This window comes from Gracilinanus agilis, chromosome 1 (assembly GCF_016433145.1).
Source record: "Gracilinanus agilis isolate LMUSP501 chromosome 1, AgileGrace, whole genome shotgun sequence".
In the NCBI taxonomy this organism is placed as follows: domain Eukaryota; kingdom Metazoa; phylum Chordata; class Mammalia; order Didelphimorphia; family Didelphidae; genus Gracilinanus; species Gracilinanus agilis.
In genome coordinates, this window is record NC_058130.1 from 119,641,061 (window position 1) to 119,668,084 (window position 27,024).

Genomic DNA, 27,024 nt, shown 5'->3' on the forward strand with positions numbered 1-27,024 from the left:
ACAAACTATAGCCAGTGACATTATTCCTAATCTGATGAATACTGTGAGTAGGATACAGTACAATGAAACTTCAGAAGAGTTGTCTTAGAAACAGACTGATGGATGAGCACTTCCTTTCCTTTGGTCCCCTCTTTAAAACGTTTGCCCATCACTGGCCTAGTGTATCAAGAGTTACTTTATTTGTGATTAGATATCTAGTTCACAGGTTTCGAGACAGAACTTAAACGTAAATCTTCCTGAATATAAGGCAAGAAATCTATCCATCTGCTTTACCACACAGCATCTCTTTGTCATGGTGATTGGGGGAGGGGCAGCAAATAACATACTATAAATATTTAATTTATTTAAAAATAAAACTGATAAAAGATATTGATTCAATTTTACAAAGAAAATGATTTTATTTTCTAATACAATGTATGATTTTTGGCTTATCATTGCTCTAACCATAATATTACATTTAGCAGCTTTCACTTTGAGCCAAATTTACATTTTTATTTTTCTTAAAACTTATTACTGGCATCCAATTTTGAATCATTGAACTGAACCCAGGGAAAACAATGTTTTGTGCTGAGAAAATATGAAGCCTAGTCATGTAAAATTTCTTAAATTATTTTTTCTGCTATTTCTCCATTTGCTGTCAGTTTTATTTTCCATAGAAATACTTTCCTTATTATATTAAGTGAGATGACTTCACAGAAGATATATTATGCATTTTGTTAACATTGTGATTATCAGATATTTTGAAGATGAGACATCTTCTTTCCAGGGTTAGTTTCACAAAGCTTCTTAAAACACATTGAATCCTAGACTTTAGAATCACTTACTGTTTTTCATGAATGGTACAGGTAGAAAAGTAAAGGATTATAGAAATATTGTGGAAACAATGTGACTTGATTGTCATTTATCTTTCATACTAAAATCTACAAGTGTAATTTCATCTTTTAATTTTCTTTATGAATATTTTCTGTAGTTTCTACTGGAAACAATTCAATATTTTTAAGTAGTTATTTTATTTTATTTATTTATTTTAAACCCTTACTTCCCATCTTGGAGTCAATATGGTGTATTGGCTCCAAGGCAAAAGAGTGGTAAGGGCTAGGCAATGGGGGTCAAGTGACTTGCCCAGGGTCACACAGCTAGGTAGTGTCTGAGGTCAGATTTGAACCTAGGACCTCCCGTCTCTAGGCCTGGCTCTCAATCCACTGAGCCACCCAGCTGCCCCAATTCAATAGCTTTTAAAAAACCACATTCTCCAGATATAGTTAGCAAATAAAGAAAAGTGTATTTTCAGAGCACTCTATATATATAAATTTGAATAACAGTAAGTCTTAGACAATTATGTTATATGTTAATATAATTATTACTTCAAAGAAAGCTAGTATACTGGATAGAAAAGAAGCTTCAGAGTCATCCTCTGAAATATATCTTCCATGTCAGCAGTGGCAGTGGCGAAGATCATGGGTGCAGAACCAGCACTCAGGGAGCTGCTCTGTTTCCCCTTTTCCCAGCACCTAAGGACAGTTTTGCATGTCCCTCCCCTCTTTTCTGTCCCCCAAAGCAAGTACTTCTTCCCTCAGCTCTCTCCAGTAATGTAGGGGCTCACAGACAGTTTGAATTTGTCCTCTGGGAACTCAAACTTAGAAAAAGGTTTGCCAACACTGTTCTATGTGATCCTGGATATATCAGTTAGGTCAGAATGTCAAAGATCACTCTTTAGATCTCCAAGTTGCAAAGCAGTTGCAGATCTGTATGGGCTTATTAGGATGTTTCTATCACTAATGTTGAACAGTATTTGTGATATAATTTTTAATTTTTCAGTTTTTATTGCTTATAAATTATATATCGCATGTAACTCATGACTAATCTAAGTATTCTCCCAACTTGCATTGTGGAGACAATTTGGGAAGTCAATGATAATCTCAGGATTTTAAATCAGCAGAGTTCATGAGTTTTATTCAATCCACTTGTATTTAATTTTCTACCAAGAGAAACACATTTTGGTTTTATTCTACTTAGCTTTTATGGGTCATGGGATAATTTTTGACACCACTAGCTTTGTTTCTTTCTACCTCCCTTTCCCATTATATGCATGCCCTCCAGATTCTTCTAGTCAAATCCTTTAGTTCTGCATAAAAATCAATAATAAAATTCCACCTCCACAAAGCTTCTATGACTAAATAAGCCAAAAGATAGGATAGTGTTGAGAAGTAGGCATAGTAGAAGTTATGTCTAGAAGTATAATTGTAGGTATTTGGAGTTGTTATGTGAGGGCTATGTAAGAGAGAGAGAGAGCAAAAGAGAGGGAGAAGGAGAAGGAGAGAGGGAGGGAGGGAGATTCCTCAATGGATTTATTTTGAAAGCAGGGGAAGAATTGGTGGGATGAAAATGAATAGGATTCATTAACATCAATCATCAAAACATGCTTTGCTATTACCAAGAGTTTCTTATTTTCTTATCAGACTCAAAATTAGAAAAAAATGTTTATTTAAGGAAACAAGTCCTGTTACAAATGATTAAAACCTCCAGGTTGTTCAGTGGTAATGTGCTGGCCCTAAAGTTGGGAAGACCTAAATTCAAATCTCATCTCAGGTAATTATTAACTGTGTGACTCTGGGCAAATCACCTAATCTCTCTCTGCCTTAGTTATATTAACAGTAAAATTACTATAATAATAGTACCTATTTCTCACGGTTGTTGTGAGTATTAAATGATATATTGATGAACTACTTAACATAGTTATTGATACATAGTAGATGTGAAATAGGTTAATTTTGCCTATGACCTATCTATAATTGAAAAGGGGAAAATATTTTATATGAATTCTTTTTCTAAGGAAAAAAATGGGGAAATCTTTTGTATATGGAAAGTCTTCAACTAATAAAGATAAAAATGATTCTTTAGAACCTAGAGAATTGTCTGTGGAACTGATCAGAAAAGCAATTTGTTCATAATGATAAATTGAATATCTATCAATAGCATGCCTTCAACCCAGGGGTTTCAGACACTATTATCCAGTGTATAACACTACCTCTCAAAAATGATTACAGGAGTTCTGTTATTCATGTATAACATGTTAAGATTTTTTCCCTGAGGATAAGAATAATAGTTGCCAACTGCAGATCACAAACATTGTTCAAGTGCATTAGTAGCATCATAGTAATTAAACATGCTTGGTATTGGAAGGTAATTTATTTTGTGCCATCATTAAAAAATTATTTAGAATATGAGAACTCTTGTGGAGCACTTATGTGATTAAATAATACTGATTAAAACTTGACACAAGAGTAGGCAGCTGGGTAGCTCAGTGGATTGAGAGCCAGGCCTAGAGACAGGAGGTCCTAGGTTCAAATCTGGCCTCAGACACTTCCCAGCTGTGTGACCCTGGGCAAGTCACTTGACCCCCATTGCCTACCCTTTCCAATCTTCCCCTATAAGTCAATACACAGAAGTTAAGGGTTTAAAATAAAAAAAAAAACTTGACACAAGGCATACAAAGTATTTTTCGTGGCATTTGTTTGGTGATCATGTAAATACATATACTTTAAATTTGTATTTTTATAAACACTAAAATATTATACTTCTACAGTAGCAATAAACCTCATCATTATATAACTGCCACTTTGAGCTTTGTGTACATATTACCATGACAAAGATATTGATTAATATCCAGGAGAAAGAAAAATCCTTGTGATGTTGACTCATCACTAGATACATCTTTCAATCTTACTCAAGTTCTGCCATTGATCTCCAATCTTCCCTCTTTCATTGTGAGAAGCAGTCTATTTTTTTTTCAAGAAATTTTTTCACTTCAATATAAAGCATATCAGAAATAAAGATCTGGATGCATATGCTTTTGAAATGTGGAATTAATATTTACATATCAATATTTTGATATTGGTAAAATTATTTGAATAATTTAATTCAAAAGGTGCTCTAATGTAACTAGCACCACACTGGAAAAAGGGAGAAATGAATTGTTCTTTCACCACAAACCTCAATACTTTCTTGGCAGAATGATCTCAAATAAATCAATTAATCTCTTCATATCTTGTCTCATTAGATTATTGATATGATATAGCCCATATTGATATAATTTTAATTAACATTCTATATTAACATAGGAATTATTATTTAACATTTAGTATTGTTACAAAATACAGAAACTTTTATGGATATCAAATAATAGTTTTCCTTTTTGAAGATATAGAAAACACCTTTTAAAATTTCATATCCACAAAATATGAACAAAATATATGAACAAAAATTACTGAAACTTCTAATGAAGAGGAAGGTAAATTAGTAAAGAAGGTGATAAATTTAGATGCGGGAAACCTTCAGTTTCCTCAGATGACTATGGACAAATCACAAATTATCTGAGTCTATTTCCTAAGGGGAACAATTGTACCATAGAAATAACTTGAAATTGATGAACCTCATTTCGAATCGTAACCCTGCTTTTTACTGTTTGTCACCTACTGGACAAATCACTTAACCTCAATGATTTCTCTTTCCACATTTCTAAAATCAGACGTTTCAACTACATTCATTCTAATGTGTTTTCGATGCTTCTGTATTTTGATTCTTTGAATATCAGTAGATTAACAAAAAGTTCAGAAATATTAGCCTTTATGTAATATAGAAAATCTTTAAAAAGATCTTAGTTTATTTGATCCTTTACAAAAATCAAAGTTGGGGCAATATAAAGAATTATCAGCTTACCATCTTATATCGTTTCTCTTTAGAAGGATGATCTAAAAGATGTGCAGTTATTAAAGTATAGGATCAATTGTACTGAAAAATACAACTAGAGAGTGTATTAGATCAGGAGCTCAGTGGTGGCTATTGCAGTAGATATAAAGCAGACATAGAATCAGGAAAACCTGAGTTAAAATCCAGCCTCAGATATATTAGCTATGTGACTCTGGGTGAGTCGCTTAACCCTGTTTACCTCAGTTTCTTCATCTGTAAAATAAGTTAGAGAAAGAAATATCAAATTATTATGGTATCCTTGCCAAGAAAAAACAAAATGAGGTAATGACATTAAATAAGAAACTTTTCCATAATTTGAGACATAAAAACCACCTCACTTCCACTCTTTCAACACACACAGTGGATCTTAGTTGAAGTCCTTAGCATTTTAATAGAAACATTGAAACCTTGAAAGAAAAAGTTTTCTTCTTCAGAGTTCAAAATTAGTTATTTGTCAAGATAACCTAATTTTCTTTTCTTTCTAAATTTATTGTCCTCTTACCCACTATTTTTAAATTTTCCAACCTCAGCTACCTCTTTTAAAACTGATGGGGACCAAAGAAATATCAGTAGCTCAAGCTCAGAAAGACATGTTTATGACTATAGTCAGCAATTTCACTGCTGTGACTAATTTATAAAAATACAGGTGCACAAAATACTCTTGCTTCAGAAAGCAGAGAAATTATAGGATTTTTAGAATTTTACATTGTGTAGGTGAAATTTTGCTTCTAGGATCTTTGTAAAAAAAGAATAAATTCTAAAAGTAAAGAAATGATTTAAAAATTATAGGGAAATTGTTTACTGCCAATCTTTTTTGATTAAAACAAAAACTTTAGTTTCTCTTTTTTGTTCCTTTTATTCCCATTTTCTTTTCTTCCTAATTTTGGAAACTGATAATTTCAGGAAACAATTCCTGAAAGAGGTTCAGTCCAATCCATAGTCTATTTTATCAGCTCCTTTTTCTTAAAGTATACGCACAGATGTACTTTTCTCATTCTTTTTACAACAATTTCATATGCTTGTAATTTTTACCTTGAAATAGCAGAGAGTATTTATTTGTACTGAGTTGCAGTGGGTCTTTGACAGTTCTAAAGTGGGTAAAGACTTCAGTATTATGAAAACTGTAAATTATATTTTGCCTACTCAGAAGAATACTAATCCTCTTATTCAAAACTTTATTTTTTCCAGTGAGAATGTTATATATCAAGTTGAATTTTCAATGAAAATAGAATCTCTTACAGTAATTAATTTAATGTACACAAATTTAACATCTTTCTAAAATTCATTAGACATTATTTAAGAATATTGAAAAAATTCACTAGATCAGCATCATTATAAACAGTAATATTTCTATATTAAATTATTTACATATATAATGTTAAAATAATTTCTTTGGATGGTGGAGAGTAGTCTTAGATTTTTCCTGAGCAACCTGTTCACATATTGCTTGCTGCTATTTTAATATACTATCACTGATTCCTAAAACAATTAACTATCCTTTATTTTTCTCATTAAAGATTTGTTATCTATTTAACTGATGAAAAATAAATTTAAAATTTAACAAATCTTTTCAAAGGAGATGTAACTTTATGCATTTTAGCATGAAAAATGGTTTTATTTACTTATACAACATTCAAACAAAACAAACAATCATAGGGGGCAGCTGAGTGGTTCAGTGGATTGAGAACCGGGCCTAAAGATGGGACATCCTAGGTTCAAATCTGGCCTCAGACACTTCTCAACTGTGTGACCCTGGGCAAGTCACTTAAACCCCATTGCCTAGCCCTTACCACTCTTCTGCTTTAGAACGAATACACGTATTGATTTTGAGACAGAAGGTAAGGGTTTAAAAAGTTGTAAATAATAAGCCAATGTTTTGTTCTTCTGCCACCATTAATTGCTTCTTCAGATTCCTTATTGTGTTATGTAGCTGACCTTTGTCTCTGGAAAGGAAAGCTGAGCTAATAAAAAGTTAGCACTGCCAGTCTTACTTAGATGGCAAAAAGGTTCAAGTATTAACTAGAAGAGTGATTTTGAGCATATCTCCCAAAACTGAGTTTATTTCAAAAAGATTAATTATCGAATAATTGGCCACTGAGTGAAAAAAAAATTTTAATCACTGTAATTTCTGTATTAGGACACAACATACAGTGAAAATAGCAATGCATTTAGAGTTCAGAAATCTTTGTTAGTAACCTGACTCCAACACATTCTTTATAATCTTGGGAAGGTCACATATTATAAATGAAAATATGAATATTTATATCAACCAAGTTCATATAATTATTGTGAGGAAAGTATTTTAAGAAGCTCAAACCTTAAACTTAGAAATATTAGTTTTTACTCTTTTTATTCAGGTCTGAAGACTTGTAAATTGTATTAGTGCAAGGACACACCATATATATTAAAACACCAGTTTTTTTTAAGTTAATGTTTCTAAATAGGAATAGATTTAGAGTTGAAAGAAATCAAAAGTTACTAAAATGTGGAAAGTAAAATAAAAAGTGGGAAATGTATAAGTGGAAAAGTCTAAGATACAACACTGTACCTGGAGGGAAACTTTACATTATATGCAAACTTATGTTAAATTTTAATTATATTTTATGATGATATGATATGGAAGATCCAGGCAGCTTCAGCATACTTAAAAAAAAGGTAAACATTTTCATCTTGCCTAGCTGGGTATATTTTTTCCTTTAAGCAAATCCCAATTTCTCTTCTTCACCAACTTATGGTGGGTAAATACTTCATTAAAATTTTGTTATATAGAATTGTGAATTATTAATAGTCACCTGGTATAATTGTAGGACATTCCAGGAATAAGAATTTAATCCCTGGTAGCAGGTGGATGCATTATCTGTTTTTCTGAACTTTAATTGATTTTTCTAAAGTTTATGCTCAGTGTTCATTGTACAATGCCTTGAATGTTTTGGAATCTTAGCAAATACGTGCTGATTATAGTTGCTCACATGGTCTAATAATTTAAATAAGATTTAATGGAAAAGAAAATGGCTTAAAAATTCAGATTCCTATGTTGCATCACTTCAGTCACTGGCAGAGCCAGAATAGATGGGCAAAGTTAACATTTTCTTGCATTTATGGAAGGCAATTAAAATAGTTCTTTCAACTTAATGGTTAAATCAAGTCAATTAAAATGCACATAAAATCAAGGGAAATTCAGTAGGCATTAATGCCTAGTATGTTCCTTTTTGCTTCTTTGTTGTAGTCGTTTTATAAAAGTGGATTACTAATAAAGAAAACAGGTAATGTTTTCTTCTTTTAATTTTTAAAGACAAAAATAGGTGATGAGTCTGTTTCTGCTTGAAAGTAAAACTAGTGCACATCCCATGACCTATTATTTGCAGATGGCTAAGGAGTGAATGGGGATTATTTATATTTGTTATCTTGTTACAGTCTATGTCAGGAAAGACACCTCAGACTAACTTTAATGGTGATGATCAATATTAAAAATTCTAAAATAAGATCATCATGAAAGACACTTCCATCCCATTAATTCTATTAAGCAGTGGGGAAGGTGAAGTGTATTTCTTCCTTACCCACACTGGGAGGTTGCCCTGCAATCTTTCTGAGGGCACCACTGGGCAGTTGTATGGAGGCAAGTAAAGTTGCCCTTGGGAGCACTGTTTCTAAGAGATGCCAGTGTTCAGCTCAAGTAGAGATGAGTTTCAAGTTGATGTACACCCCATACAGCAGTAAAAAGATATAAGATATCGACACGCTCAGCTGCATCTTGTTAAAAGCTTCCTGCGGGTTGGCAGAATGAAATCTTTATTTAAAATACACAAACTATCGTCAAGGGAAAGAAGGAAAAGGGAAAACAGTAAAAGGGCCAAATACTTAACCCACCAGAAGCAAAACAAAAAAATTGGAGAAGTGGTCATATTGACTTTGCAGCAACAGCAACAACAAAATGTGACTAGGCTGTTCACATCAGTATCCATCTGCTCATCCCATGATTTTAAGGAGCATTATTTCTTTCATTATCAAAGTTTCCAGGGTAAGGAGAATGTATTATTATGAATAACAGGAGGGGAAATAATCTCTGTCACTACTTAGAAATGAGTAATAATGTATAATGAGTGAATGATGACATAAAAGATAGAAGCAAGGATCCAGCAACATCACTACTACCGTTTCCCTTCCCCCTTTTTTTGCCTCCTTGATACCTTGAGGTATAAAAGGTTCATAAAATTCCCGCACTGATAGTTTATCTGGGAATGTTTCCTAACACTGACAGGAAGGGAAAGAGACAGGTTTAAGAGTAGGATGAAAGGGGGAGGGAGAAAGGAGTTAAGAGAGGGAAAAGGAAGGAAGAAAAAGGGGAGCAAAAGAAAGGGAGGAGAGATGGGGGGAGGGAGATTAAGAGAACAAGACTGCACTAAGTTATCTTGGATATCATTAATATTAGAAGAGGGGAGGATACTTTTTGCAACTATAATCTAGGCTTTATATCTCAGATTATCATATTAGATTAGCATATCAGATTAGCAGACACAATGAAATATGTATATACATATAAGTATTTTTATATACACATATTTATGTACAGACACACTATATGTACATATACTATTTATACTTTATATAACATATGCACATAAAATACATGTGAATATATATATTTATATACATACATATACACACACATATACATTAAGTTCCTAAAGGGTTATGTCATACTACATGTCCACATCTAGAAGGATGGGAAATAAATAACAAAAACGTAAAAGAGCAGAGATGTTGGCAGTGAAGGAATCCAGCGGAAGGATTAATCACGAGTGAGGGAATTTAGTGCTTAAAAAATAAAATAAGATAAATAAAAGGCCCTTTACCCCCTTTTAAAGAACATTTCACCAGTACAGCACTTCTATCTTGAAAGTGAAATTTCTGCCTACCTGAATCATCGACACGTGAATACTGTGCTGCGCATAGCTTTTTATTTGTTTTGTTTTGTCTTGTTTTCCATAATACTGCTTACCAGTCAATACTATGTAAGGTAAATTTCTACAATCTTCATAGCAGGACATTTTTTTGAGGCAGATAATTATTTTGCCTCCAAAAGAAATGCTTCAGGTACAAGTGTGTGTAGGGGCATGGGGTGGTGGCTGAAGGTTTCTCTTAAGACCTGAAGTTCCGACCTCAAAGGGGAAGGATTAAGCTATCAAAATCCTTCTTCTTCTAGACCTCTTTTCATTCACTTTTGTCTCAAAAATATTACTGCAGTTTCACTGCTTTCTAAGTTGTTCCTACCTAGTATTCTACATCTCTTGAGAACTTTTACTTCACTCAGAAACTGCCCTTGATGGCCGGAACCACTAGAAAGGAGAGAGAAGAACCCAAAACCACTCTAAAAAAAACTCCACTCTTCTAGACAGTCTTTCAGTAGTAAAGCTGGGATTGTTTAAAATCACCTCTGAAAACTATTTAAAATCACTTAAAGAAACAGTTCCTTCCTCCACTTGACTGTCCAATTTCTCATTCAAATAACACCTGCCTGTTGGGCACCCGACTTCCAAAATAAAAACTGCCCGTCTGCGTCCAAGTATGAATCCCTTTGTAACCCATTTTATTTTCTATCCCCATTGCCGACCAGTCTGTTTCATCTTCTGGCTTATGCCTCTCCAAACTAAGGTTCCGACCCGCTTCTCTGAGGTCTCCCTCCCTTCCATCTTCCAGTCAAACAAAACCGCAGGACCTCACAATAAGCAGCAGAGTAAGAATCCACATCTGGAATTGGGGAGGGGGAGGTAGTCCTCTGTAGCTCTACTGGCCAGGGAGAGTGTCATGTCCAGCTCTCTGAGGGTGAAGTGGGTTAACCATGAACTCTCGGATCTTGCTGGGAAACCGAAAACTCTAGGGGTCACCACTTGAGAAGCACTCTGCCTGTTCTGCTGCCCAGCCCTGCCTTGCCCTGCCCAGCCCAGCCCTGTCCTGCCCAGCCCTTCTCAGCTCAGTCTGGCCCAGCTCAGTTCATCCCACATCGGGCCTCTCTGCTCCCTCCTGCAGCGCAGCCTCCTCCCGCGCTCTCCGTCTCCTTTGGTGCCTTCCCCACCCTCCTCCTCCGCCACCACCTCTTCAGTCTTTTTTCACTTCTCCCTCTTCTTCCTCCTCCTCCACCCTGACAGGGTCCGGCTCGCCTTAGCCGGCCGGGGGAGCCCGCACATCGCTTGCTGTCAGCCATCAAGTGGCTCGTTAAGGAAATGCAGGTGAGTTCATGTGGCAGAGCCGCTACCGCGGCTGTTGGGGGATGTGGGGTGTGTGCGCGTGTGCGCGTATGTGCCTGTCTGTGGGTGCGTGGAAGAGAGAGAGCGAGCGCGAGCAAGTGAAGACAGCGGAGACTAAGGGAGCGGAGCGAGCGCAGCTCGGGCTCTCCCTGATCCGCGCCCCTTGCTCTCGCTCTGGTAGCAGCCAGCGGCAGGAGCGCGCGTGGTAGGCAGCGCCTCCTTTCCTCGCTCCTTGCCTCCCTCCCATCACTTGGACCGCGGCGCTGACTCTGCCAGAGTGTCTCGGCTGCTTCCAGCCAGGAGGCTCTCACTTACCTCCCCCTCCCTTCCTCCCTCCTTCCCCAGCGGATCCCAACTGCTCCTTCTCCAGCTCCTCCTCCTCTTCTTCCACCTCCCCTTCTGGAGAGGACTATCATCCTCAGCTGGGAGAGTGCAGGTACTTTGCTTTCACCGAATATCTCGCAGGACCCAAGCAAGCTTTCTTGCTTCCTTTTGGTTTTCTCTCGCGCGAAAAAAGAAGAAATCACTTTACAAACAAAGCAATCAACCCAAGGGCCCCCACCAAGTCCAGACACCCCCCGCCCAGGGGCTGAAGTGCATGTGCTCTCTTCTCTCTTGCAGTTGCTCCGGGGCCTGTGTGGAATAAAACACAATTCTTTATCTGACTGTTAGGAGAGGGAAGAGAAGACTCCTCAGGGTTTCCAAAGAGGTCCGGGCTGGCTACCTTAGTAAGTAAACCATGTTGATCTATTTTTTTTCCCTTTAAAGGTGTATTTTCGTTGGCATGTTTTGTTTTTCTTCTTTGTAGTTATTCAAGGTAATCCCCTACACGAGAAACTTATGTAACTTAAAAAAGAGTATGTAAGGGAGAAGTATTTTCCAGGCTTGCTTTTCCGAGGAAGATTACTTGCATTTGGGGAGATCAGCATGGATAGGAGTTGGGTTTTGTGTAGATTTCTGTGGCTACCTTTTTAAAATAGATATTTTTTAAGAGAGGATGGCATTGAAATGTCAGTTTGTTTTGTAATGAATGGACAGCTCCCGCTTGAGATTGTTTGAATTTGAAATCTCCCTCCTCCCCACCACACCCCCACTCCTACTTCCACCTTCAGCACCCGTCCTGCACCCGCCCCCAGCCAACCGAACCCAACCCAGTGACTTTAGCTGGCTCTTTTTTTACCATTAATTTTGGAAATATCTAACAGGACGTTTGCATTAAAGACAAGTTGCTTTTATCTGTTTGAAAGCCGATTGTAAGTTGGTAGTGCTTACAAGTAAAACAACAACAATAATAATAACTGTTTTAAAAAAAATAAAATCTCAGTTGCAGAATTTGAGTAAACTTTGGAAAAAGAATGCTAAGTATGCTTTTTAGAGAACTGAAGCTTGTGCTGTAATATTGGCAGTGCTGCTTATCCGCTATGACAAGGGAATGGCAGTCCCTGACAGGTTTAAGGTATCTGTTAAGTCTGAACATCTCTGCATCAAAAACTTTTGCAAGCCCTTGTTCCTTTTGGGTCAAGCATCATGATGTCAGCAGTTGCTGCATTTCTTTTCTTTTCTTTTTTTGGTGTGTGTGTGGGGGAATTCCTCTTCCCTGTTTCTCAAAGGGTTAACTGTTAACTGAAATAAAAATAGATACTGTATAACATTTGGCAATATTTTGTGATATCCAAATAAAACCTTTGTGTTATGTCAGGAAAAATATAGTTGAGTCAGTTTGTTTTGCACAACTAAAGGATAATCAATAGCATTTCAGCATTTTTTTTCTTTATTACTGCCAAATGGACTTGGAATCTAATTCTCCTTGCATTGTTGAATATACAGTAGGTACAGTATGACTCACAATTTAGATTAAAAAGACCTATTTCTTAAACTGTCAGCCTTTCAACAAAATAGCTATTACACTGCCCAGATTAAGATTGCAGTAGGTAAAAAACTTCATGTTTTCTCTTTTACTTTGTTTTCTGTCCTCAAAATTAAAACACACATTATTAACAACAACAAAAAAAACTCTTGATTTTAGAATCCTAACCTTAAAACTCTTGCTTATTTTCCTTTTCAAGTGAAGTAGCTTATTCTGAAAATCATTATCTATGTATTTGTCTTAACCTTTCCCCCTTAATCTTTTCTCTAATAAGCACTTTAAGTAACTATAGCTATTGGACACTGATTTCTGAAAGTCTAATCCTACAGAAAGATGGAAGAATACCTTTCTAAGTTGCTATGGACACTCAATAGCCATCATGGCATGATACACACAATGGGACATAAGTTTTTAGGTTGAGGAAACAATAACTGCTAGTGGTTGGTTAATGAATTTGCTGATATGGAATCCTCAGAAATAGAAATTAAAATTTAAAAAGGAAATATGACCACTTCATAAGCAACATTTTGTTTCAAATTCAAATGAGTTTTATTAGTTAGACCTAATAAAGATCACTATTGTTATAGCTTTTATGGAAAAAAATTCTTAAAGAATGAATTTAATTAAGAAATTGGTGGATCACATGAGGTTTTATTACCTGATTTGTGTATAGCTGGGAACAGAAAAAGGGTGGATGACATGAATTTGAATAAAAATTATTATTATAAACTCTAAAATAGTGTTACCTCAAGTAACCAGTTAAGAGTTTGGGTTAAATAAGTGATAATTCATTTATTGGTGTGGAAAATAATTCCCACTAAATATTTGCCAGTATTTTTTTAACAAGGTGAAGCTCTTGGATTTTTTAAGGGGATGCTTTATAGTTGATATGAAATCCAACTTGACACACATTCTACACTTGTTATAATTATGTCTTAATGCTGTGAGAAATGGCCTGAGTTAAAGACTTTGCAATTAAAGCATGCTCACATTATGTTTAATCACTCTCTCTATATAATAATAGAGAAAATGTCAAGTCTGGACAGGGTGTCTATTTGCAATCAGATTTTTCTTTTTTTTTTCCTTTTTAACATATATATTTTATTTCTGTGCTACAGAGGTAGTTGTTTCTTAAAGTTGATGGAAGAAAGTTGCTAGTGTCAGCAGTAATGTGTTTTATTATGCAATTGTTCTTGTTATTCAGATCAGATAATGGCCCTATGAAATACATAAGCAGTCTGCAGGGAATGAATGATTAATTCCTCTAACGTGTGCTTACTAAAGGAGTTCTTACTAATAAAGTACTGTATACCTGTATTTGCTTACAGTTGCAGATAGTAAAAGCAGACATGCTTATCGTTTCCTTTGCAATTTACATACAGTTTTACATGTCCAGTACTCTAATCAACATAATGTGATGATGACTTCATATACTGATGTTTTACTCTTTTAAAAATAATTTAGAGAAAACTATGACTCTTTTTGAATATTTAAGGTCAGCTTGGGTTCTAAATTAATTAACATCTACAGTGATGAAGGATGGTAATATAAGAATCACTTAGTATTTTAAAATCAAATTATAACATAAAATATAAAAGAATTTTAACAGTATGCCCTTAGTTAAATACATAAATCATATCATATGCAAATGTTACATTCTACCTTTTCAAAGTATTATACTTTAGCAAAATTAAGATAAAATGAAAACTAGGACATCAAGTGATTAGATGTATAACAAGTTAAATTTTTCAGAATGACTACTAATGAAGATTGCAATTGCTATGGTTACCAGTGGTATGAATTGTTTAGCAGATAAAGTCAGAAATATCAATATAAGCTTCAGAGTTTCTGGAATACTTGGACTAAATTATGAAGAAGGGTGATGGACTAACATTTCAATTGGTGATTGGAGAAGTGATTTCAAATTTATTCAACAAGTTGGGAACATTATGATCTAATACCTTATATTAAAAAAAACCTAGACAAATACTATTAATGAATTGTGTATTTTAATGTTTTATTTCCACTTTTTCACTTGACTCAGGTAACGTGACCAATATAATTACTGTTTTGTTTCCTGAGTTGATGGTGTCTTCTTACTAGTGCCATCACAGTAGGCACTGATAATTCTATTGGGACACAATTAATTACTCTAGGCAAGTAATTTAATTTCACAAAAGCAAATGTTCAATTTATGATTTTTCTGAATTTAAATGGAGATTGAAGACTGTTAAAGAACTGAGACTACTTGGGATAAATACTAATTTGACAAAAGATGCTGATTGGGAAGTATTCTCATATCTACAATTTTGCATGGTCATATGTTGTTTGAACATTGACCTTGGATACTTAAACATGAGTTCTCTGTATGTAGGAAAAATTTCCTTTATTTGAATATGATGGCTTAGAGGAGATTTGCAAGTCATTAGGTACAACCATGTGATTTGCTATCACTATTGTCAATGAACCAAAATAGTACCATATGATTTTAATAACTTTATACTTGCATAAATGATGATACAGATTCAAAACTATTAAAAACTTTTCACCAAAGAATAAAGTTATTGTCCTGTGAAATAAACACTTTACTTAAATTTTACACCTGAAGTGCCTCATTTTGCATGTTTCTTTAAAGCTCTTGGATTTTCTATGGTTTTTGTTTCCATTGCCCAATTAGCTATAGAAAAGTCATGATAGTGTGTGTATATTGAAATATCTTCTCTTGTTGAAGTCAATAGGTCTGGACTATAGTCTGAGCCTTCCTTATTACAAAATGTATAATTCTACAAAAGTCACTTAAGGCTCTCAGGCTCTTTTTTATCATATATAACATGAGGGTATTGATTGAAAGAGGAATTTTGGAAAGTCCCTTTTGCTGGTTGTGTGAACCTATAGAATGAGTTAATAATTACCTGGAGAGTTCATTGAATAATAAGATAATTATGGCTATTTCTAACATGAACTCTACTAACTCCATCAACCAAAAAATGTGAAATGATAGAAAAATGGTTATAACCTTATTTGTATGTTTTCTAACCAGTCTGTGGTTTTTAATATACAATAATGTATTTTATAAACACTATACATAACTTTAAATAATTATTTTTGTTTGGCAAACAATAAATAGTATTTCTAAGGATAAAATTATATGACTTCAAATGTGTTATATTTATAAAATACTTCTGTTGATGAAATATTTAGTTTAAACTAAATTTTAAGGGCAAGCAAATAATATTATTCTTTTTATTTCTATGTATTTGTACTGCCATAGCTATAAAAAAATCCTTAATCTTATTTAAAATTTCTTTTATTAAGTTGATATGTTATATCAAAATTGTTTAATATTTAGAATGGTGACTTTAAAATATCTTGCAATTTTTCCTTTCTTCAAAAAAGAAACAAAGTTGGGTGGAGAAAACACATTTCTCTGCTGTTGCATAAACATGTAGGTTATCTTTTCAAGGAAATGTGAAACAAAAACAGAACATTTCTACTATATGACTTTAACCTTTTAAATGATTAAGTTCTGAATTTCCTTGGAGAAATTAATTGTAAGTTTACTTTTAATATCCTTATATTCTTAAATATAAGAAATAAATTGGGAGATTATAGTTCTTTCAGAATACTAGCAAATAAGAGGCATTTCAATGAGAAACTTATTCAAAAAATGTACTATAGGAATGATAAGTAACATCTTTTAATATTAATTCCAAGAGAAATGACATCCTATCCAGCTGGTTGATGACATAGAAATGGCCTTACCTCCAGCTTAACATCATAGTATTCTATTTAATAGGTCTATTACTATACCCTTACTTTACAGCTTTACTGATTTCTGTTTTTGCCATTTCACCTACTAGAAATTCAACTCACAGCCCATCATCATATTAACAAGGCCTTACTGTTCATAATGGGGAGAATATAGCCAAATTGCAAACCTTTTTCTAAATATCACACCATGGTAGCTATAATAATTCTAAATTAGAAATTCACAGCATTAAAATTTGAGGCTAGAGGGCAACTGATTTCAGTTCATATCAAACCAATCCCACAAAATTCATATTTGCATCATTATTTTGGCCTAACCATAAAGACAAAGTGAAGAATAAGCTCAACCCTTAGAGAGCTTACATTCTACAGAACAAGAAGGTGGGCATATCATATAAAAATAAATATATAAATTGAGGAGTGATTAGAAAACAACTAATGAGATTAGAAAAAGCTTTCTCTGGAACTGCTGAGGATTAAAGGTAGTCATAGAATTTTAAGGGATGAAGATGAGGGATTCTATTCAAGAAATGTAGTGATACCTTATATAAAGACACAATGATAGGAGAGATGGTATGTTAATTTCATGAAATAGTGAGTTAAATCTGTTTTTGCCTGGAATATGTAGACAAGTTCACAAAAGGAGTAATGTGAAATAAAAACTTAGGAAGATAGATTGAAGACAGTTGATGAAGGATGTTAAAGGCTAATTTTAAGTGTTTACATTTTATCATTAAGTCAATAGGGAGTCAATGAAAGTTTTCCTTCAGGAAAATGACTCAGGGTTTTAGGGGAAAAAATTGGCACCTTTGTCAAAGATGATTTTTGAAATCTCAAAACTATTTGGAAATATTTTGTAAGAAGTAATGAGGGTCCCAAATAGCAAGGTGGTCTGTTTGAGTGGAAAGGACAATCATGTAAGAAATATTATAATCAACAAGATTTGACAGATGTTTTAAAGTAGCAAGGAGCCTTAATTTTTACTAAAATGCCTTTAAATAAACAAAAATGATTGAGTCAATTCCTGTCATTGTTAAATGACACCCTTAAAATATGAAAATTTAATCCCACCAAGTTTCCTTTAACTAAAGAAGTCCTGTCTCACAGACAGAAACTGTATTGTATTTTTAGTAATCTATTTTGTGCTGTTTGTTAAAAAAAATAGTGTCATGACTAAGTACAGAAGGAATATAATAGTGTTATTTTAATTATCTTCCAAATATGCAAATCCTTACATTTTTTAAAAATCTGCTAATACCTTTAGTGAGATATATGTTTTGATATAAAGGAGAGAACTTTGCATGACACTTATCAAATAAAATAATTTTTTCACATATATCCTTATGTTGAACCAATAAAAAGTAACAAATAAGAATTTTAAATTCACAACTATCATAAATATTTTAATTGTGAAAAATAATAAAATGAAACTACATTAATATAATAACTTAAAAATTCAGGGGAAACATCGTATCAAAATAATGCCATTGCATTTCTAATGACTTTTCTCATTTCATTCTGTGGTCACACACATGCATATGTTTTAGGGTATTTGGTGACAAATTATTTGTATTTCTGAAAGATGCTGTGTGTTTTGGGATTAAATCAGAAAAACAAAACATGTGGAAGAAAGAAGAAAAAATAATCAGAATCCTAAACATTTAGTTGTATAACTACAGATATCAGATATTAATAAATCACCTCATCAACATTCAATTATACATAGGAGAGAATGACTTTTCAGAAATAAAGGAAGCCATGTATGCCTTGTTTAATATAGTTTTTGTGAATGTTATATATCACAGTGATAGGCATTATAAAATTTAGACAAATTCTACATTGGATTAGATTAAATTATATGTGTGCTATAATCTATTTTTTTCTTTTTAAAACTTTTCAATCCTTTCTTACATAAATGGAATCATAGAAACGTGAAGTTATAAAGGATATAAAAGTACATGTAATCTAACTTACATATGGTCAGAAAGTCTTCTATAATATCTTTAAAAACTGGCCATCTGGACCTCACTTGAAAACCTCCAGTAATTGGGAATTCACTTCCTTGCAAGTTAGCACAGTAGCTTTTTTTTTTTTTTTGGATAGCTCTGAATTTATTTTTCCTTATATTGACTTAAACTGTTGTCTCCTAAATTTGCACCCTTTCCCTTCTGGTTTGTCCTTCTTTGACTAACACAATGATATTAATCTAATGGAATAAAATATGATGGCAAAAGTTGATTGTAATATATTTCCATTGATGGCTTATGTTGAAAAAGTGACATTAAAAGATATTATCAAGCAGATGTATGATCAGAAAAAGATATGAACTAGTTCTACAATTAGAAACATCTATGACAGATATACTGATGTAATCATGAAATGTAACAACCTAAAGGAAGATTTCCAGTAAGTTGGTAAATTTTTAGAGTATATAAACAGAGGGGTGCATGTGAGAACCGTTAGGACAAGAATATGAAAGCAAGAAAAGCCATGGATACAGTGCAATCTGAGTGGATGTAAGGAATACCCTATAATCACAGATTCATTAGTATATTAAGTATATCCACCCATGTTTCACCAATTTGTCTTCCTTCTAAGATATAGTTACTGAAGATTGGAAGGGACCTTAATTATCATGCAGTACAAACCTTTATTCCTATATCACATTATTCACATAAGAATAGTATGACCCTGAAAAGTGACTTATTTAAGGATATACAGAGCCAGGATTGAATTTAGACCCCTTGATAATAAATCCAAGCCCTTTTAAAAAACTTTATACTTTCCAGGTTTGCCTTCCTTTTGATGTCTCCCACATTGTAGTGTCTTTCATCAAAGTGGTACATATAACTTAAAAATAGTAAAAGGGATATGATATGATTAATTCTAAGTCTAATAGAAACATAACTTAATGAATTTGGGACCCAATTCTTCTAGAAAACACACTAAGTTCATATTAGGTGACTTTGTTGGGGTTTTTTTTGACCTTCATGTCAAACTATTTATAAATATTGAGCTTTTAAATCATGGAAATTTTCTTTCATATGAGCCCTATAGCTATCTCTGTTGCTTCTTTCTATGCTAGTATAGTACTTTTTGTTTGTTTTTATTTTTAACTAAAGGACTCTGTATTTATCCATAATTAACTTCATCTTGCTATATTCATTCTATTAGTCTAGGTCAGGCAATATATTTCTGGATTCCTATTCTGTCAGTCAACAAGTTAATTGTCACTCCCAACTTAGAATGTCTTTATTATAAGTTTCTTAAGGATATGAACTACTAATTTTATTGCATTATAAAATCCCCAGGTTAGGGAATATTTTCACAAGCTAGGTAATTATTTTTAGAAACTATTATCTATCATTTCATTATGAAGATTTAAAGTGAATTGATAGATTGTTCCCTGATGTCATTCATCCAAATTCTCAAATTTATAAACACATATTCCAGTAAGGTTTCCATGTGAATGTTGATATGTGATATGAAGATACTTTGCTGATTATCTCAGAGAAAATGAAAAAAACTGACATCTGCAGCAAAATAAGGTAATTCTTTAGATTTGTCCTTGGAATCTTTAGATTTTCCCTTCTCTCTTCTCCTATCTTTTATTCCTTTTGGTACATGAGACATTTTATTGTTCCTTATTCTCAACCTTTTATTAAGATAGGAAAGAATCTAATATAATAATTATACTTTTAACTCATACACACTCAAACCAAATACATTCTCCTTAATATTTCCATTTTCACTCTTAATCTCTAGTTAACAAGTGGAAATCTTTTTAAATCATTAAGAAAATTCAGATAACACTAGAATTTAAGGATGATAGCTAGATAGAAATAAAGAATAGTATATGATACCAAGAAGTTGCAGGTTATACCTTGATTGATCTTAATCTATAATCTTTACTTCTAGGCATTGTCTGAAATTTTAATATAGTAGATATATTTATCTGTGTTTTGTAATGCAGGATTCATTCAAGATTTCTTGCATTTGCAATATTACCCTAGGCAATCCTGTCAGTTAGCAGAATGGAACTCTGGCCCGACAGTTACTAGTCCCAGGAGCTGACAGTTGAGCTGGGACTATATAAACCCCTTCAAACCCAACCTTGGGGTTCTGCTTTCCTTGACCCCACCCAGACACCCAGCTACCCCTGATTTCCCCTTGGGGACCAAGGAGGGATTGAAGAGAGGTTGAAGGGAGGTTTGGGTGTGGAACGTGGGCAGGATTTTAGCTTAGATTCGACACCCCTAAATCAACTTAACAACTATATCTCTTTAGCTCGTGGATCATATAACATCAGGGCAGTGTTAAATTATCTCTGGCTGAGGGCTGGTTCCCTCAGTCTGACCTTACCTTCTAGGTTAATTGCCAACACTTGCTAGTTGCCCCTAGCAACAGCTTCTCAAGACCCTAAACCCTCTTACCTCAGTTTTCCCCTTCATGTTAAAATAAAACCCTTAACCTGAGTCTGAGAGTTACTGTAGTTATTATATCATCACCTTAGACTAAAGGGACTGAGGAGAGGAGAGAATATAAATTAGTTGAGTTTAAAGGAAGTAGTGGACTAAGCCTCCATTGTAACCAGGAATTTGAGCTTCACTCCCTATTGAGTTCTGCTCCTACCCAATAGGAAGGCAGTTACTCCAGCAGAGAGGGGCTGATCACTCATCACCTTAAAGGAGCCTATAGCTAGCAGAGAAGATTGACTGGCTACCACAGTTGAAGCTGCTCATCACTGACAGCTCCAAATCTCCTGCTGCTGTAGTTACAGGCTCCCAGGCCCCTGTGACTCACTTGTACCACCAGCTCCATATTATTAGCTACTTTATTCACTTATTACACTTTATACACATATGTGTCTGTCTTTCTGTATGTTTAAGCATATAAAATATGTGGTAGCATTTTCCTTGGCTCTAAATAATATAATAAAAGAAGACAATGATAATTAGTTATGTGTGGGAGCTTGTAAAAGAAGGGAAAGCTCAGTGCTTTAGTTGATTATTTTACTTTCCCTTGCATGTGATCAGTGTCCATTCCCCTTCCCCACAGATGTTGGATAAAGAGATTTATTTCATGAAATACATGCTTTATTTGTCCTTTCCTGTTTTCTCACTTCTGGGCTTAGTTTTAACTTCTCTGTACTACCCCCATCAACTTAGTGAAGAAGTTATTGCACATACATGCAGTAGGTAGAAATTTCTTAGGATTATGGACCAGAATTTATATTCATTCAAGATAGTAAATATTCTGAACACTATCACAGCAAGGAACAGCTGTCAAAAGCTGTGTGTGGCAGAGGAAAAGGGGAATTATCATGTGGGAGACAAATAGAAAATGACTAAAAGAATGAGAAAGTGAATTGCACACAGTAGGCATTTCATTGCAAATAATCAGATAACATAGTAGAACAATAACAACAACAAAATTCTCAGTTCTGCCAACAGGTTTATTTAGTAATGATGATTAAATGTCGATGCTATCAAAGAAAAATTGTTTTAGCACTTCCTATGTATGTAAGAATAAACAAATCTTTTAACTTCTTAAGAGATTCAGATTCTCATATAAAAGCTATTACATGATTTACAAAGTAATTTTGAGAAAGTTGACTTAAAAACTCAAATGTCATGTCAATGGGACCTATTATTATTAATTACGATTTTAAACTGGATGCTAATGATAGATACCAGATGACTAGGAAAGTGAGAAAAGAAACATTTATAATTGGATTTGGTTTTATGACAGTAAAATAACTTATTTATTTAAGCCTTATAACATTAATACTAATTTTTCACATTTTGAAATAATAATTATTAATAAAATATGAGCAAGATTAATTTTATTATTCCTTAAATTATAAGTTTTAACTGCTTTACAGGTATGTGTATAAATATACATATGCACGCATATGTATATTCTCAAACATACATAATTTGCCATATTTTATGCCATTATTATTGTGATTATTTTAGTATCACAACTTATGATATAAGGAATCTTGACTTATATAAGATATACAAATTATAATTATTTAATATTTATACATTTAGATTATAAACTTAAATGGTTAATTTCATGGTAACAAGAATTATTAAGTATCATTTAACAACATTATTTAACTTTTATCTTGCCAGTAATATATGTTTTACTATCTATACATGTTTGAGTAATTCCACGTTGTTTTATTATCCCAAATTTTAAAAAAAGATAATAAACACTCAGGTTTCAATGGCATAATTTTCTAGAACTATGTCGTAGATCAATGTAAATAATTGAGGGGCAAAATACTTGGCAAGAAATCCACTTCTTATATCTGTAATCTGATTTCAATACATTGTGTGTATAGTTATAGAAATATTTAAAAATGTATATGTAATAGAATTTTTATATAAACTCATGCCTATTTCCTTTATTTTTAGAATACATGCCAAAAAATACATTTAAATATTTATAGAATAAACCTTTACTTATTTTTAGAATGTGAAAAAATATGCCAAAATTTGGTGACTGCAGCCTTTACTGATAATTGGATTGTCTTTCCTTCCTATAATACATCTCCTTTCTTCCCTAAGGTCTCTTGCTCGCCTGCTGAGGAGCTTCAATGTATTTTCTTTTGCAAATGAGAATTTTGGACGAAAGAAAGTGCCAAGTTGGGCAGTTTTGTGATACAAACATGTCCACTGGGGCTTCCATGAAACTGCTAAACTGTTAAACTACATGTAACAAGTTGCAGTTTATGCTTTCTATCACAAAAGATTTTTAGCTGCAGAAGAGTTCAGAAACCTAAATCAAAGAAAGTCTGTACTGTTGAACAAATAAGCTATAATCTATTTTACTTTTTCAATTAAGAAAGATAAAAGACTAGTTTACTGCTAGTCCTTAAGAGGCAATAAAAACTTGAGAAGGAATGTTTTATTTATGTATCATATAATTTGAATATGTATAATTGTCTTCTAATCTCTTAATATAAAGACTATCATTTTTGCATCTTTGTGGCATGAAGGTGATCATGGATCCTCAAAGGTAAAATCCAAGCTTTGTCAGGAACTATGAAGTTGGAATATCATTGGATATGGCTCTACACTGGGTTATGTGCTTGTCATTAGAGGAACAACCTAAGTTTTTAGAGGATCATTACCAGATTGGCCACAGGGTTTGTAAGTTTTTATCACAATAACTCTGAAAGGCTATTTTCCAAGTCTTAGAGCAATTATGGTTACTCAAAAGGTGGAAATGCATGAAATGACAAATCCACGTATCTTTAAAATGTTTAGAATTATTTTGTGACCAATTTTCAGTAAAAATCAAGAGTGGTCCTAAACAAGATTGACTATCATTCGTTGAATATGATTTTAATGTGATTTATAATCTGCTACCATGCTATTAACTACTATTAGGGGAGAGATACTGGTTTTATGTTAGAGGGCTTCCTTATTTACTTAGCAAATAATTTTTTGTGAGTGTTGACTTATTACAGGACGACTGCAGATAATGAAAAGTATACTCTCTTAAAATTTAGGAGATATGAGGTTGAGAATAGTCCTTGGTATTCACTAGCTTTTGACACTGCACTAGTCACCTGACATCTTTGGATTTCATTTTATTCATTCACAACCTCATAGAATTGTTGTAAATATTATATTTTATAACATTATCAGAATGTCAGTTAGAAGTGAAAGCTTTTAGGTTTTTTCTTTCAATGAGCACCTTAAGCCTGCATAGAGTTTGCTTCAGGGTAGTTTAATTAATGTGAATAATCGTTGTCTTATTGATGATGATGATGATGATACAGTGGACCAAGCTGATCACTGGTATTTATTTATCATTTGTGAGCATCTGTCCAGAATATAACTGTTACTGGGCAAAACCCAAATATAGTTAAGTTCTGCATTGAGGATGACTCGACTCTTTTAAGAAGAGAACAAAGCAGGGGATTATGATTCAAGTCTTAAAAGTCAAGAAGTCCTTGACTACTTTAAATTTCATTTAAGCATTTTAGGGATCCAAGGGTGGAGAAACTCAAAAAGTCATCCAAGTATATGTAATATTAAAACAAAAATTCAGTGGGAGTAAAGAAAGAATAATGTAACAAGTATCTTCTATTGCCTTTATCAAAGATGAAGAAAAGAGTCATTAATATGGCACTTATATGCCAGGCACTGTGCTAAGCACTTTACAAATATTATATTTGAGCTTCTTAAACCTTATTGTTCACATTTTTCAGTTGAGGAAACTGAAGCAGACAGAATTTAAATGAATGCCCAAGATCAAAAACCAAAAAATCAAAATCATTCATTTGAATGAAGTTAGATTTGAACTTAAAGTCTTACTGACTGCAGGCCTAATTCACTATCATCCATGACACTCATCTGGGTAGATCTGTTTGACCCTGGCTTATTTCCTAGGTTTTGGTTCTCATTAAAAAAAAAAGAGTGGCCTAGAATACTTTTCAACATCCTAGTGTCTAGTTAGTTGAGTGATAAAAGCTCACATTTCTTTGGTGCATTATATTTTACAAAACATTTGGTTACTCCAATTCAGTGAGACAAGGATTAATATTATGATTTACAGATAAGGTAACTGAGGCTTAGGAAGGAAACCATGAAGGTTCTTCCCACCCACATCATTAATTTCCCCAGAGGAAACATCATCTTCAAGAAATAGGTTGACATCTTGGCTTCTTTGTTTATTTTTTTCCATTCCAGGTGCAGAAACTGGTTTTTCCAAGATTGGGAAAGTGAACCACAGAAATATAGCAGTCAGAATCTAGCATGAATTTTATAGAAAGAGCAGTATCAATGCCCCCAAGGAGCTATAAGACATCTTTAGATAACTAGGTCCCATAAGTATTCATTTAAAAACCTTGTCTCACTTAGGCATGAACTTGGTGAGATAAATGCTATGTAACTATTGTAAGTTTTGAACCAACTCCTCGAAGACTAAGGTGGTATAGATGAGACAACAAGAGAAAATCCCAGAGCCAAGAAATGGAGTGCTTTGTTCCTGGAACAGCTAAAAAAAGTTTCACTGCAAGGAAGATGATAATGGATTGTTGATTAAAGTATAAGACTAGACAGATAGGAAGGAGCTGGGTTAGAAGAACCTTGAATGACAAACAGTTTTGGTTTTGTTCCTAGAGTTATTAGGAAGTTTCTGGAGTTTAGTGAGTAGGGTTGTAATATGATTAGTCCTGTGCTTTAGGAAAAATCACTTTGGTAGTTGAATGTAGAATGGATTGCAGTGGTAGAGCCTTGAGACAGATAGATTCACCAGCAGGCTTTTGCAGTAATCAAGGTGTGAGGGGATGAGGACCTTCACTAGAATGGGCTATATCAGAGGAGAGAAAGCATATTCAAGAAATATTACAAAATCAAAACAATGGGCCTTGACAGTAGCCTGGTTATGGGTGGTGGAAGATAGTGAAGATTCTAGATAACTTTTAGGTTGTAAGTTAAGGGACTTGGAGAATGGTGTTGCCCTTTACAGTAATATAGAAGGTAAGAAATTGGGGAGAGGATTTAAGGAGAAAGGTAATGAGTTCTGTTTCTGGACATATTGAGTTTAAGATGTCTATTGAATATTCAATTTCAGATATCAAAAGATATTGGAAATATCAGATTGAAAATCAGCAAATTGGGGCAGAAAAGGTAGATTTCAGATTCATCTTCATAGAAATGATAATTAAATACCTGATTGATGAGTTTACTTAATGAAGTCATATAGAGAAAGAAGAGAAAAAGGTTCAGAACATAACCTTGAAGGGATAGCAATGGTTAATGGGAATGATCAGTATCAGAAATGGTGTATAATGTTCAACTGCAAATGATTTAACCATTTTTCAGCAAAACCAGGAACCAGGACAACTCCAAGAGACTTGTGATGAAAAAGTTTAACCACAACCTTTGAAGAAATTGAGAGTCTGAATGTAAATTGAAGCATGCCATTATTCACTTTATTTCCTCCATGTACATTTTTTCCTCTGGTGTAAGCAATATATATTTTCTTTTAAACGTGACCAACATAGATATATGTATTGTATGATTACGATGTACAACCTATATTGTAACACTCTACATCTTGGGGAATGGAGAGAAAGGAAGGGAGGGAGAGAACGTGGATAGCAAATTGTCTGAAAACAAGTATTAAAATTATATTATCATGTATAAAACACTTATTTCCTAAAAAATAAATGGAATGATCTGGAAGGGAATCTAGCAAAGGAGACAAAGAAGGAGCAGTCAGATACGGAGGAGAATGTGGAGAGAGTGTTATTTCAAAAAATAGAGAAAAAATGTAAAATAAGGGTACTTAGCAGTGTCTGAGTTTGCAGAGGAATCAAGCAAGATGAAGACTGAGTAAAGGTCATTGGATTTGTTAACTAAGACATTA